Source organism: Squalius cephalus (genome assembly GCF_949319135.1).
Source record: "Squalius cephalus genome assembly, chromosome: 4".
Classification (NCBI taxonomy): Eukaryota; Metazoa; Chordata; class Actinopteri; order Cypriniformes; family Leuciscidae; genus Squalius; species Squalius cephalus.
In genome coordinates, this window is record NC_137125.1 from 10293203 (window position 1) to 10308616 (window position 15414).

At 38.3% G+C, this 15414-nt stretch overlaps 1 pseudogene across 1 annotated transcript; it reads left to right on the forward strand.

The window, feature by feature from the left end:
* The first annotated feature begins 363 nt into the window (after positions 1–363).
* Positions 364–13234, forward strand: LOC307157615 (meprin A subunit beta-like; annotated as a pseudogene). The gene is made up of 15 exons (XR_013824050.1): positions 364–398; positions 546–577; positions 656–734; positions 833–950; positions 1112–1290; positions 1440–1491; positions 2265–2278; positions 3294–3461; positions 10037–10192; positions 10277–10501; positions 10576–11016; positions 11119–11289; positions 11423–11534; positions 11830–11961; positions 13147–13234. The product of XR_013824050.1 is annotated as a meprin A subunit beta-like (transcript).
* The last annotated feature ends 2180 nt before the right edge of the window (positions 13235–15414 follow it).

A 15414-nucleotide genomic window follows, 5' to 3' on the forward strand; every position in this document is an offset into this window, starting at 1 on the left:
GACAGTCATTGTCCACATTGTCATTGTCCACATTGTCATTGTTAAAGCAATAAACAGCTGTTGAGTTTTAAGGCTTAAATCTATTTTTCTTTGTCTTGTTTTTATATCTCATGTTCTAAGAACCCAACTGGTAAGTACAGTACAGTCACATTCATCTGTTGTAAAGTTGTTATAATATGTTTCCAGGATGAAATATCCTGTTTTAACTGCTCATTACTGCCTGATGATGTGATTGCTCATCTATCGTCTTACTTTCATAATGTTTCACTTAAGTTACATTTTGTCCAGCACTCAATGCACTTAATGCTCATTCCCTCTCTGTGTCTTTTGTTGACTTCAATATAATTTTCTCCAAGCCATTTTTGAGAAATGGAAGAGCATTCCGGATATAAACAAAGGTAAAACTATTATAGCATTTCAAGAACCCAAATACATTTATATAAGCAGTAAGATCACTTTTATCTGTTTTTGTTTATAAATTATTACTTTTACTCGTGCTTTATTCAAGCATATTTACTGTGAACTGAACACTCTTGTCGTATTAGGTTTAAATCTCACAGAAGGAGATATCATGAAGGTAAGTCTGTATATATATAAATGAAGGTAAGTCTATATATAAATGAAATCCGGATACTTGAAATGATCTGCTTTAAAGCCTAGGCAAGCGAGCGCCAGTCCAGGGAATCAGTCCTGGTGGGATATTCCCGTCCCCTATGAGCTGAGTGTAAATCTCAGTAAGATTTCAGATTCCTCACTTACGCTTCAATCAACTTTGAAATCTTTAATGTAAATTTTATATTGTTTTCCACTTATGTTTTGTTTGTGTTTACAGGTATGAACTACAGAGGAGTCATTTTGAGAGCCTTTGAGCAGTTCAGACTGAAATCATGTATTGACTTTAAGCCCAGAGCAGCAGAAGAGTTTTACATCTCTGTGGAGAGTCCTGAAGGGTTAGGAATATATTACAGACATTTCTGATGTAGCCTATGCTAGACTGAATCTGTAGAGTCAAATATCTGAGTTTATTATTTACCAGTCAAAAGTTTGGGCAAATAAGGTATTTAAACACATATTGTATCTGGAAATGAATTGGAAATGACTTATTTTGCAGGTGTTGGTCATATATCGGACGCACTTCTCCTGGAGGCCAGACTCTTTCCATTGGGAATGGCTGTGGAATAAAAGCCATTGTTGAGCATGAGTTTCTCCATGCACTGGGATTCTACCATGAGCAGACAAGATATGACAGAGATGATTATGTGACAATCAGATATCAAAACATCATCAGAGGTTGCTATATCGTTTTATTATATATATTTTTAACATTGTTTTAATTTTCTTTATATACTGGGTGTCAATATTACTAAAGACAACTTACAGAAAATAAGCCATTCCTTTTGAACAATCACTTTAATAACTGCAATAGTCTTTATGTTCAGGGTATGAGAGTTATTTCAATAAATCCAGTGAGAACGTGTCCATCACCCAAGTGTAGGATTGAGTGCGAAACAAACACAAATGAATCTTCCAGGTGAATTGTTCAAACATAATTTCTCACAGAACTGAACATTCCAGACACCAAATCACCAACCCCAGAGCCATAAAAGAAGGCTCCAGCCAGCCAGTCTCCGTTGACCAACGAAAACCCCCAGCTAAGAACTTTATGGCCATGCAAGCTTCAAAGAAGATGAGCCCAACTAAAGAAAGAACTGGTCAATGTAAGATAGCTTGGAAAAGAATGATTGGCTCAGAGATAGCACAATTCAGCCCGATCAAGATAACAGCAGAAGCTGCTCGAGCCCACAACATTCCAGACCCCTCCTTAAGGACCTCTGATAGACCTCAGGGTGTAAAATCGTTTCAAACCACAGAACTGAGATTTTACCTATAACATACATAAAATCATTCAAGAACAATTTTCAATGGACTTATAGATCAAGCATCATGCAACGACATGATTCTATATTGTTCCTACAATAGATGGGTGTATCTGATATGCTTAGATGCCATACAATTCATGTAATTGTTATTATTGTTAGATGTTTGAATGAAAATGTGTTGTGTTTCATATCAATATTATCGTATGTTCTTAATTCAAAGGATGGCTTGATTGAAATCTGTGGAAAATGTTTTGGATTCTTATAATAGTAATAATGTCTTAGCTGTGGCCTCTGTACTCTTTGCTAGAGCTTAGAGAGTAAGGAGAGCACAGATAAGCTTGATTTATGATAAGAAGTGAAGAGAACGCCACCTCCTAAACAAAGACAGTGTCTAATTGGTTAGAACTGATCCAGGAGGCTGGGCGGACATTTGAGTTTAAACTCTTAACACCAGAACAAAGTTTAGAGTTTTTCAGTGCAGAACCAAAAATGCAGCGGGAGATGAAGATCTAAGACCGACTAGGAACCATGTAAACGCGCAGACGAAACAACCCAAATCAAGATCTGGAGAACATGGGTTAAACAGCTTCATTCAAGCCATCATCTACTCCTCTCAATTTCCTTTCTTTTCTTAGTTTCCTTTCTTTTCCGTTGTGAGTCTCGGTTCTAAGTTAAGTTTTGCGACAAGATTTCGAGCCACGTTTCTTCTGCAAAGCCAGCTTCAAACAAAGACTTTCATTCCGCCAGCACGCCACGTGACTGACCACGTGACCCAGACATCAGGCACGCGGAGACCAGCCAACGAACGGACCGGGAAAACCCCTTTCACGCAACAAAAAGGGAATCCCCAAAAGCAAAGACAAGCAAGTACTGCCTCCAGACTCTTAAGCTGAACTGGTGTATTTGATACTGATTTAATAACCTAGGAAACGATAAAAGGGTTAAACTAATGATTGATGGTTCATTCAGGTTGTGTTTTATAAGTGCATAGAAACTTGGGATTACATCATCTCACTCTTAAACTCACTCTTAAAACTTAATCTTTCCTTACTCTCTTTCTTTCTGCAACGCGTATGAATGTGTGTGTGTCTGTGTTAGATATTAGTTATGTGTTAGAATAATCAATAAAGTCTTGTTTGTATTTTAAAGAGAAATATTACTTGTGTTATTGTGCTTACAAATTTAATGTCTTAAACTTCTGATCTAAGTTACCTTGCTAACTATATAGTGTTTCACTATAGTTCGGATATTTATATCCGTTGCAGAGTTGATAGTTACAGCCAGTTCAAATGAACCGCGAACGAGTCATTTGCTCGGTTGTAATAAGTGACTCTTTTGAATTCCCTATAAATTAATTAATAAATCCTTTGAGCTAAATTGTAATCACTACAAATTACAAATATCCTACACAAGACACCCCGTATGATTATTACTCTGTGATGCATTTTGATCAAAATGCCTTCACCAACCGTAATGGATCCACGATCATTACCAAGGATCCCGAGTTTCAAGATGTGATCGGACAACTAATGGAAATGAGTGAATATGATGCGCTTGAGCTCAACAAACTCTATAAATGCAGTGAGTATTTGACAGTTTTCCTTTGTGGCCTTTAATGTTTGGTTTTAATTTGTGGATTCAGTGTAAGACTAAAATGAAGTTGCGGTTGCTGGATATCTCACCCGGACCAATATTTGAAGCCAGATAGACCAAGGACCATTGTGATGAACAGGGTACAGCATTGAAAAAGTCTTAAATTTGATAATCTCAAATTAAGGCCTTAAAAGCCTTGAATTTGGTATACAAAGTCTTGGATTTCGTTACAAAGGTCTTAGATTTTTTTGCCTTTTCTATGATTAAGTTCATACCGTAACAAAATTAACTGTTACTAATGCGCACCCGTTACGATGGTTATCAGAGCTTTTCTGTTAAAAGAACATGTTTTCTACCCGGTCTTTTCAGTAGTATCTGGCCACAACTATGCACGCGCTCTCTCTACATTGTTGAAGAAGCGCGGATGATCTGAAAACACAGATAAGCTGGAGTTCAGCGATCTTCATTTGAGATTTTCTATTTAAATTAAAGTGTCAATCAGTTGGTCTGTGTTCTGTCACGAGCTGCTTGCGCTGTTTGTGCGACTAAATCTGCGATCAAAATGCAGGCTGATATCTATGAAGGTAAAGAGTAGCAAAACTTGAGACGCAGGGGCGTAGCCACGGGTGGGGTGTGAAAATGGATTTCCACCTAAAAATGGATGCAGAATTATTTTTTATAATCTTAATAAAAAATGTTTTACTAAACTTGGGCTACTGTTGTTTACCTAGAATATATATATATATTTTATAAATCAACCCTTTCATGCGTAAGTTAAAAATATTTTAACTAGTGGTGGGCCGTTATCGGCGTTAACGCGCTGCGTTAACGCGAGACTCTTATCGCGCGATAAAAAATATATCGCCGTTAATCTATTCCCCAAGTTGCGTTGGGAGATGATGACGCAATCTACCCGCGGCCGCGAGGTAAACCCGGCTGCAACGCATATTCGTCGTCATCTTAAGTAAACACGGCTGAAAGTGAAAGCTGCAACATCCATTATTTGGACTTGGTTCGGATTTAAGCCGTCCGACAAACAGCAGCAAACTATAGACAGAGTGTGTGGGGTAACGGTTCGGTAAGTTAACACACGACTAATCCGTTCTACCACATGATATCACTGAATACCAGCGCGCGCGTATTATTCTCATTCCAATATATCTTAGTGGTGTAACGTTAACACATAATCTCTGTCTATGCCCGATTTTAAGAATCGTTGTTGTGTTTCTTTTTAACGGAAAAGACATTAGTTAGACAATATTATCACTTTAAATTTGGGGTTTCATAAGATCAAAGCTATAATAAACATTAGACCTACTTAAGTCTCTGCTGCTAGTGTACTTAAATTGTATTTATCTGCAAAATTATGCTGTATACTTACAGTTTTGCACAATATATGTTCTCAAAACTACATATACCCTTTAAAAAAAATACATTTAGCAGTTGTTTAGCAGGGTCTGTGTAACCTGTTCTGAAATGTTTTTATTATAATATACTGTATATCGTTATCGCAAGAGGCTGCAATGTATATCACAATATAGATTTTAGGCCATATCGCCTATCCCTAATTGATAGCCTATAGTAGTTGATAATAACATAGGCCTACCTAATGTTGCCTATGGACGGTAACAGTACAGTAGTAACCTTTACAGTCTATGAGTAGAACAGCTTTCTCAAGCAGTTTGTGATGCATTGTGGAAACAGGAGATGAGCCCCTGGTCTAATGCGCCACCTGGCTTGAGAAACCGGTTCACAAAGACTTACTTTTATAGTCATTATTTTGGTAGCACACATATTCTGAATGCCTTCGGCAGAATTCAAATGAGCCATTTTAATCTAGATTAATCTAGATTAATTTCAAAATTAATCTAGATTAATCTAGATTAAAAAAATTAATCTATGCCCACCTCTAATTTTAACCTGACCCCTTGTTTCCATGGCGACGCGTCATGATTGTCACGTGACTGACACACCGCAGCCACAATAACTAACAGATGTATCGCTATTCGTTTTATTTCGTTTTTCCTTTAAAAATATTCACAAACTTGCTTACCATGTCAACTATCTGATATTCCGATTCTTCGTTTAAAAACCTTTATAAATGATCTTGATCTATAACGAGATGAGCGCTGCAGTCAGCCGGATTTACAGCGAATACATGAAAGTGTACGTGGCTGTTGAACTGGGAGAAAAATAGAGTAAACTTTATAGTTCCGCTATGTGTGTCTGATATATGAATAAAACACGTCGGCAAATCACATTTGAATAGATTGTTTTTGCTGCTTCCATAGACATCAGTGTGTATTTTACAAACTACAAATGTATTGTTTTACTAGTACTTATGTCTATTTAAATGTCTGAAACATAAAATAAACAATATGTGGTTGAAAACACTGCATATTAGTTGTGATAGCTGAGCGCGTCCGTCTCTGGCTCAGCGCCAGCCGAGCCAACGCGCGAAAGCAGTTTGAATCTGGCAGTTCTGTGACATCACTGAACATTCTAAAATAACGCAAGTGTATTTCCCTCATATTAAATATAAAACGCATGTGTACACTGATATTTTTCTAACGTCTGGACTCCTTTATTAAGGGAGTATGGATGTATAAACAGACGTTTCAATATATTAGTATTAAACGCATTTTCTGATCATTTAGGCTATATTTCAAGTTTTGACTGCAAATGTCACGTCCATAACGCTGGAACTCCCCAATAGTAATGTAAAGATGTGGTAGCATTGGATCTGGACGGGAAGGATAACTCTGGGAGTTGGAAGCATAGGTTGGAAGGGGGGTGTGTCGCGATTCTGCCTTCTCACACCGCGACCAGTGTTGTGTGTAACTTATTACAAGTAACTTGAGTTACGTAATCAGATTACTTTTTCAAGTAACTAGTAAAGTAACGCAAATGTAATGTAACACATTACTTTTCTAAAAAGTAACTAACACAAAAAGTTACTTTTTAAGGGAATGACACAATATTGTAGCCTAATGCATTACTTTTTTAAAGTAACTTTCCCCAACACTGACCGCGCGACACAGGTTCGTGGCCCTGAGTGTCGCGCTTTCAGTTTCATTTCACATATAGCTACAGCCCTTATAATCATAGATGACGCCACAGGTTTTTATTTAAAATAAAGAGCGTATAGCCTATGCTTGTATGTAGGTCTATGGGCAATTTCAATTCACAATACTTACTAAAATATAATGAATATCATTTTATTGCATTTGTGTTAGTTGTTTGTTGTTGTCGGTCTTAACGCAAGTTTACAACAGACTAAAGGGGGGGGGGGGGGATTATTGGGTCGGTCCTAAATTGACAGGGTCGGTCGGGTTACGGCAAACAAGAATATTTTTAAGGCTGGCCTAATCTGACAATAAATGTGGCACACCCAGATTTTCAGATGCACACCCAGAGTATCTTTTCTGGCTACGCTACTGCTTGAGAGCACGTAGATGTGAATTTGAGAACTTGTACAATAAATATTTGTATTTGTACATGAACATTTACACTCACAGCTCCAATGTGAAAACCTGTCAAATAAAAATCTGAAGTTGAATGTTGAAATTTGCACTCGCAGACAATAGTCACAAACCTGTATTCTGAAGCTGCAGACAAGTAGACACAAATGTGTAAAATGCCATTCACAGAAATACAACGACAGCCTTTTATTGGTTGGCACCTAGCCAATGAAATGGGACTTCGATGATGTCACGAAACCTGCGTGCACTGAAACGCTAACATGGCTTAATGCATTAGACTGATATTAAAAGAAATAAACGATATGATCAAACTCAGTAAACTCAATGCTAATAATGCATACTACAGAAAAGCAGATGAGCACAGAATATGACGAAAGAAAGCAAATGTGTGTTCAGTGCAGATAAACTTGCTGCCTGTGTTTTATTAATAATGTAACTAATTATGTGTTTTTTATTTTCTAACTGTTGGTCCATTAAGCCTCATTAAGCGTTTTCTTGGTTTTCTATGGGAGGAAAACGTACAATTAAACGCGTTGCGATCATATTCTGTGCTCATCTGCTTTTCTGTAATTATTAGCATTGTGTTTACTGAGTTTGATAATATCGTTTATTTCTTTTAATATCAGTCTAATGCATTAAGCCATGTTAGCGTTTCAGTGCACGCAGGTTTCGTGACATCATCGAAGTCCTATTTCATTGGCTAGGTGCCAACCAATAAAACGGCTCCTTTGAACCCCCCGCTCCCGCCCCCGCCCCCCTTTCTCTCTCACCGCCTCTGAGTTTCAAGTGCACAAGCAGAGCCCGTCTACGGAGAGCCTGCCCACTCCCTATTAAAGGGATACTTCACCTCTGGAAAGATGAATGTGTATTTAAAATAGGTCATTTATGTAGAAGAAATGTGAAGACATTTTTTAATTTGGAGTTTTCTAGACTGAGAAAAGCCAGAAAATGTATTTTTGGCTCATGTGGATGAAAGACAACAACTCCCAGAATGCACTTGCTTCGCTGCCCTAGGAGGCCACGCCTACTGGTAAGAGAGCACAGTTTAAAACAAGGTTAGGCTACCAGTGAGTCTCCGTGACGAGTCTGCCTGGGATTTCGGGATCGCCCAGAATGTCCGGGATTCGGCTTTTGCGTTCTACAGTCGCCATTCATCATGTTTACTGTGGCGAGCAGGACGAGGCTGAGGGCCGCGGGAGAACGGCGCGAGGCCGTGATTACTGTTGAGTGACACCTCTGAGACGCAGCGGTCTCGTATCTCTCACGGAGGAGCGGGAATTTTCTTAGCAATGTTAAAACGCACATCAACCGATCACTTGTTTAGCGTTCATGTAAACACTACATTCAGATTCACCAATCGGAATGAATTCAGTTAGATTGAAACGAGAGGTGTGCATGTAAACAATGAATGGCGACCGCAGAAAGCAAAAGCCGAATCCCGGACATTTTGAACGATCTCGCCCGCCGGACAAGTCAGGGAAAAGGAGGATGGTAACCCCTACTTACTCAGCTTTCTCCTACTATTCAGCTTTCTCCACAGAACAAGAGCCTGCTAGCTTAGCTTCCAAAGAAAGATGGCTGACTGTGTGTACATTCTGTGAGTGAAATCCCACCCTCTATGGGCGGGCTGAAAACATGCGGAACAACGCCATCTACTGGCTGTAGTCTTTAGCCTCAGGACAGAAAATCCTCCGATGACGCAAAATGACGATTTTTGCGTCATCGGAGGATTTTTTCCAGACAAAAAATACATAAATCTCTCCTCTCAGGGGGATATGAGGGTGGAAAGCATGGTAATTCGAAAATACTACAGGTTTTCAACTAATACAAAGCTTAATGCTAAATCCTGAAGTATCCCTTTAAGTCCTATTGTACCGAATTTTGGTTGTAGTTCCACCAGAGTTCCACTGGGGGCGATCGCCATGAGTGCAAAATGAATGGGAGTCAATGGGGCTAGACGGCTAAATTTGTCTCTTTCACCCGATCGCCGTTGAGAAATCTCAGGTTTGATTGTAGATTTTGCAAGTTCAACATGGATTTTAGGTCGAAAGTTGAATGAACGAGTACTTATGTCGTTTTGATTTCTTACAGGTTGAGTTGTTGTTGCCCATAACACGCTAGCATTCTACTAATGACGTCAGCATTCTGACGTCATTGACATTTTGAAAGACTTTTTAAAGCAAATAAGTGACTCTAAAAAATCTAACACCCAGCAATGTGTAATTTCTTTGCATCTCCTTTCGAATACAACATTCAAATTACTAGACAAAAAATTATATCCTGAGAAAAGTGGATTTTGAGGGGTATACTGCCATTGACCTCCAGTCATTCTGCACTCGTCCTGTGAGCGCCCTCATATGGAATCAGAGTGGAACTGCAACCAGTTCAGAAGCCGGAAGTGTAGTGAGAGTGAAACTTCTCGACATATTAGACATTCTCTGGCACAAGTTAGTTTTGCACCTGATATATCGCGAAAAGAGTAGCAAAAGTCAAGGCGCGAAATTTGAAATTGCAGTGACAGATTTGAGAAGTTGCAAGTGCCTAATTGAGGCTGTACTGCGAATGTGAACGTAAGATTAAACGCAATATATATATTACAAGTTTGTGTCTGTCGTTGTATTTCTGTGAATGGCATTTTACACATTTGTGTCTACTTGTCTGCAGCTTCAAATTCAGAATACAGGTTTGTGACTATTGTCTGCGAGTGCAAATTTCAACATTCAACTTCAGATTTTTATTTTACAGGTTTTCACATTGGAGCTGTGAGTGTAAATGTTCATGTACAAGTATGAATATTTATTGTACAAGTTCTCAAATTCACATCTATGTGCTCTCAAGTTTTGCTACTATTTTACCTTAATTTACCTTCCTTTACCTACCAGCATATGACGTAATTTAGATATTTTTTAAGATGGAAGAATGCGGCTTTACAGATACTAGTCACGTAATTTTACACAAAGTATACTTAATAAAATGAACTTGAATTATACTTCTTTTTTGTTAGGGGACCAAGGACCATTGTGATGAATTGAAATGGTAGTGAATTGATTTAGTCTCAGTGTTTGTCTGTTTGCATTGCAGATTCCTCCATCTCTTTCCTTGACCACTGTAGTTTTGATGATGAATCTCTGTGTCAGATGAGTGTCTGTTCTGCTGCTGATTATGGCTGGCAGAGAGTGAAGTCAGTGAGTGGCATCAGTGTGACTGACCACAGCTACTTGGGCAAAGAGGAGAATGGTGAGATCACTTTACTTCCATCCACAGTTGCAGTCACTGTACCTCCCAGTTCGCCAAACCACACTCCTGTTCTCATGCCTGCAGGGACGTCTTTCTTCATGCACTTCAGCACTGAGGGCAGAAGCCAGGGGGACTCAGCCAGATTGGAGAGCAAGACACTGACCCCTACAAGAGACTGTAAAGTCCAGTGCCTGCAGTTCTACTACTATCACAGCGGGAATGAGTCTGACCAGCTCAACATCTGGATCTGAGAGTACCAGGATGAAGCAGACAGCAGAGGAACTCTCAGACTCATGGATCAGATCACAGGTCCGTCTCTTCCTGCAGAACTTTACTCATATAGGCCTGTGTTTCAGTGTTACTGACCGCTTCATTTCTTGCAGAAACCCCTGGTTATTACTGGAAGCTGCATCACGTGCCACTGAACGCAAATACATCTTTCCAAGTTGTGTTTGAAGGCCGTAAAGGATCTGGAAACTCCAGTGGAGGATTCTCACTGGATGATATCAATGTTTCAGAGACCGAGTGTCCCCTCACATGGCAGATAAGGGACTTTGAGAAGCAGCTGGACAGTGGGGTTGGAGTTTTATTGAGTCCACTGTATTACTCCAGTGATGGTTATCGCTTTCTGGCTGAGTTAGTTTTTTTAGGGAATCAACTTTCAATAGCTGTTGCTTTGGTATCTGGTGCATATGATGACCAGTTGCAGTGGCCTTGTCCATGGAGACAAATAACCGTCCAGATCCTTGACCAGAATCCACACATACAGAAGCGCATGTCCTTTGAGCAAAGCATCACCACTGACCCTGATTTGACTTATAATGGTTAGATCTTTAATGCAAACTGATCTGCATCATTAGATGACAATCAAAGTTTTTATCTGTAGCTTTCAGGGTTATTTTATAAGCCGTGTTGTGTTCTAACAGGTGGCAGCTATTACTGGGACAATCCTCGAAACATTGGAGAACAAACCAGCATCAGCGATGAGTCTGTATTTGTGGGTGGATACGCCTCTTTTGTGCTCCTGACAGGAAATGATCTCACTAGAAGAGAGTTTATCAAGGGTGGTGACCTCATACTTCTCTTCTCCATGCAAGGTAGGATTTGTGAAGTAACAGAGAACAAGTTCAACTGCAGTATTAAGAGCAACCTGGCGTTATTAGAATGATGATTGGGCAGGAATGATATTTCCATTGTGTCTCACTTTATAAATGTTGTGTACCAATCCAGATATCTCAGGGCTTCTTCAGAAAGACTCTCTGCCCTGCCCTAAAGCTACAGTGAAGAACTTCAACGTTTCTACTGACGCAAGTGCACTGAGGCAGGGACCCTGTGCCTCAAGGTGAATATCCTTTTATCCTCTGTTGTTCTCTTATTCAAAATACACAAATCAAAGAAAATGTAAAAGTACTCTACAAATAATCACTATATTTAAGAAATAATGTAGGAGAGAACATGCTCTACTGTGTGAATATAGTCTCATCTGTAAGGCTGGAAGCGTAAGCTGCTATTCTGAACTAATAATCGTAACAAAAAAAGCAGGTGAAGGATGACTTGCGTAATTTAAAGAAGGTGTTCAGAGATAAACTGATGCATCTGATGATAAAACTCTAACAGTATTTTTGTTTGTTTCTAAGAGCACCTTCCACACCTCAGCCGATCTCTACAACTACAACTACACCATCTACAACTACAACATCTACAACTACAACATCTACAACTACACCATCTACAACTACAACATCTACAACTACAACATCTACAACTACACCATCTACAACTACAACATCTACAACTACAACATCTACAACTACACCATCTACAACTACACCATCTACAACTACACCATCTACAACTACACCATCTACAACTACAACATCTACAACTACAACATCTACAACTACACCATCTACAACTACACCATCTACAACTACAACATCTACAACTACACCATCTACAACTACAACATCTACAACTACAACATCTACAACTACACCATCTACAACTACATCATCTACAACTACACCATCTACAACTACAACATCTACAACTACAACATCTACAACTACACCATCTACAACTACACCATCTACAACTACAACATCTACAACTACACCATCTACAACTACAACATCTACAACTACACCATCTACAACTACACCATCTACAACTACAACATCTACAACTACACCATCTACAACTACACCATCTACAACTACAACATCTACAACTACACCATCTACAACTACACCATCTACAACTACAACATCTACAACTACACCATCTACAACTACAACATCTACAACTACACCATCTACAACTACATCATCTACAACTACACCATCTACAACTACACCATCTACAACTACAACATCTACAACTACACCATCTACAACTACATCATCTACAACTACACCTAGCACTAAAGCAACACCAGAGCCCACTGAGGGGTAAGACTACAACATTAGTTTAAACTAATTCATTAAGGGGAATCCCAACATAACAGAGCATTGCTTTATGATGAGAACAGCAATCTGTTACGACAGTGAAATGATGAACAAGAGTTTCACGTAATAACTGTAAATAGTGCTGCGTATTCATACACATTTCCCAACTCAGTTCGGTTCCAACTCAAACGCTTTGAGTAACTTTGATTTGATTATGATGCATCTGGATGTGTTTCAGTTACAATCTCTATTTGCTTTATCTATGAATTGGTTTTACAACAATTGAGGACATCCCAAAAAATCCAAAAATTCCAGAGCATCTCTGACAAATTCAGTGAGTTGAATTAGTGAAGGATTTGTGTCCTTTGAGTGATTCAAACAGAATTTACTAACAGAACTGCCTCAAAAGACCCGTTTATTTGTGAAATGATTTATTGCATGCACTTATGAGTAGTTTTTATTGCATTAATAATGTTTATCCTCCTATGTGTTCCTCTCCTCTTTTAGATGTGTGGACATATTTTGCAACTCCAGTGCCAAGACTGCTTCCTCTCTGATCATCTTCCTGCTTTGCTTTCTTTTGCTGGAGATTTAATGATGACGATTCACCATTATCACTGCTCTATGCCTGACCACACAAGATTTCACTGAAAAAACTACATCTGACTTCAGCCTTAAGTGTGTATTGTTAAATAAAGGAGATGCTCTCATATAATCTACAGTCAATGTTAATCTTAGCTTTAATCATAATAGTTACCAATATCAAGGGTGTATGTTTGATGTCATCAACAGCTTACTCATAACTAATAACATAATTTTGATTGTTCACCAACAACTTTGTGTACTTTATGATATAATATCTAAACGGTTAAAGGTAACGAGGACATGTCAAGGATCTTAGGGTTTTCAATAACAACATGTGTTTTACTTTAAGAAAGCAACCAGACATTGGTGTTGTTTTATTTTATTTCCTTTTATATTTAATTTCATAATCATTAGTAATTTATGTAGTAGTCATTTGATTTATCATTTATTCTCATTTAATCTATTTGTACTTATTTCCCTGCTCTTGCTGTGCTTGCTACTGTTGTTTAATCTCATGATTGTGTGGTTTGAAGGGATGTTTGTCTTCATGAGTTAGAGATGAGAGAATGTGTCCATTTCATGGTTTTTAGCGTCACAGGACGATGTTGTGAAGCAGTAATTTTCATTGTTTTCCTCTTGATATAATAACACTTGTTGGAATTGTACTGGTCAGACAAAGTGTAACATCCAGATGAAGTCTGAGCATTGAAACGTACACAACTAAGATTATTCAATAAACTCTGCTCTTTTATTATCATGATTTTGTCTCCTGCTTCTGCTCTTCCCAGACTTTCACAGTCAAACTCTCTATATCTTCTGGCAGGGATTCGGCGTCCAGGGTCGAATCTATATCTGATATTTCTGACGTGGAGATCCATCCGGATGAGTGCATCCCACATACTTGTGTCTGTATTTAAAGCGAGGCGTTTGGCAGATCTCAAACAAACCTATCAGTGAGATTAGTCGCAGATTAGGAGCAATGAAGTCGTACATGTCCTGCTGCCTATAGTGACTCTTACAGTGTTTGCTGTCTTTATTGCAGATGAAGATGGTTAGAAGTATTTATACATTTACATTTAGCAACAGAAAGACTTTTCATTCAATATTTTATGTAATGCTTAATCCAGCGCTTGTACGTACAAGAACAAAGGTCAAAATAATAAACATCTCTTTAAATATTTTAATTTTTATGTTTTATATTTTTATATATAGTTTTGCTTTGATTAACATAACATCATTAATAAGTAAATATTTATTAAAACGGCTGGTACCAGAAGGGTTGAAGTGGACCTTGAAGCGGCTGAGATGGTCTCTAGATGTTAAGGGATGTGAAGAAGGGTTTGGTTGCAACTTTTTTTGTGTGTGTGTAGACAGATAATGTAGAACAAGATGAAGGAAACCATGTTTACTAACTTAGGAAAAGTCGATTGGGGTCATATAGACCACATAGGAATATACATATTTATAAATATTTCAAAGATGAAAGGGTAACACTTTAGATTAGGGAACAACTTCACTATGAACTAGTTGTTTATTAGCATGCATATTACTAGGATATTGGCTACTAACTATTAATAAGCAGCAATTATGAGTTTATTGAGTGAAAACTCCCAGTTAATAGTGAATATATGTTCCTTAATCTAAAATGTTACCAATTTTCCAGCTCAACTGTGCGAGTTTATCATGAGAAAGAGCCTGTGTACACTGGTTTGACTGCACTTTCCTGCAGATGAGATTGTGGCGGCATCTAGTGGCATATGGTGGAGCTGACACTTTTCTGCATGTGAACAAAATGGCATTTATTGTGTATAAAATAAGTGATGAATAACAGAATAACATGCTGATAACAACATAATGATAATTTGAGAAAAGTAGTTTAATGGCACAAGTCACAACTGTGACACAATTCACTATTTTATTAAAGTGACTGTCAAATGTGTTTCTGTGCTTTGCTGACATCTTAGCAAACTTTTATAACTACAGTAATCTTGACTTTCAGTGTCAGAACAGTCAGCATACACTTCTTCCCAGTTCATCCTTCCATTGACTCTCTGACAACATCTTGTACAACATAATCAATGAAGGCATGAGATACACTTCCACAAAGTGCATTTTGTAACGGTTTCGACGGAGGTTTATTTACATTGAAAGTCCAAAAATAAAAAACATGTAACACACGAAATCCAAAAC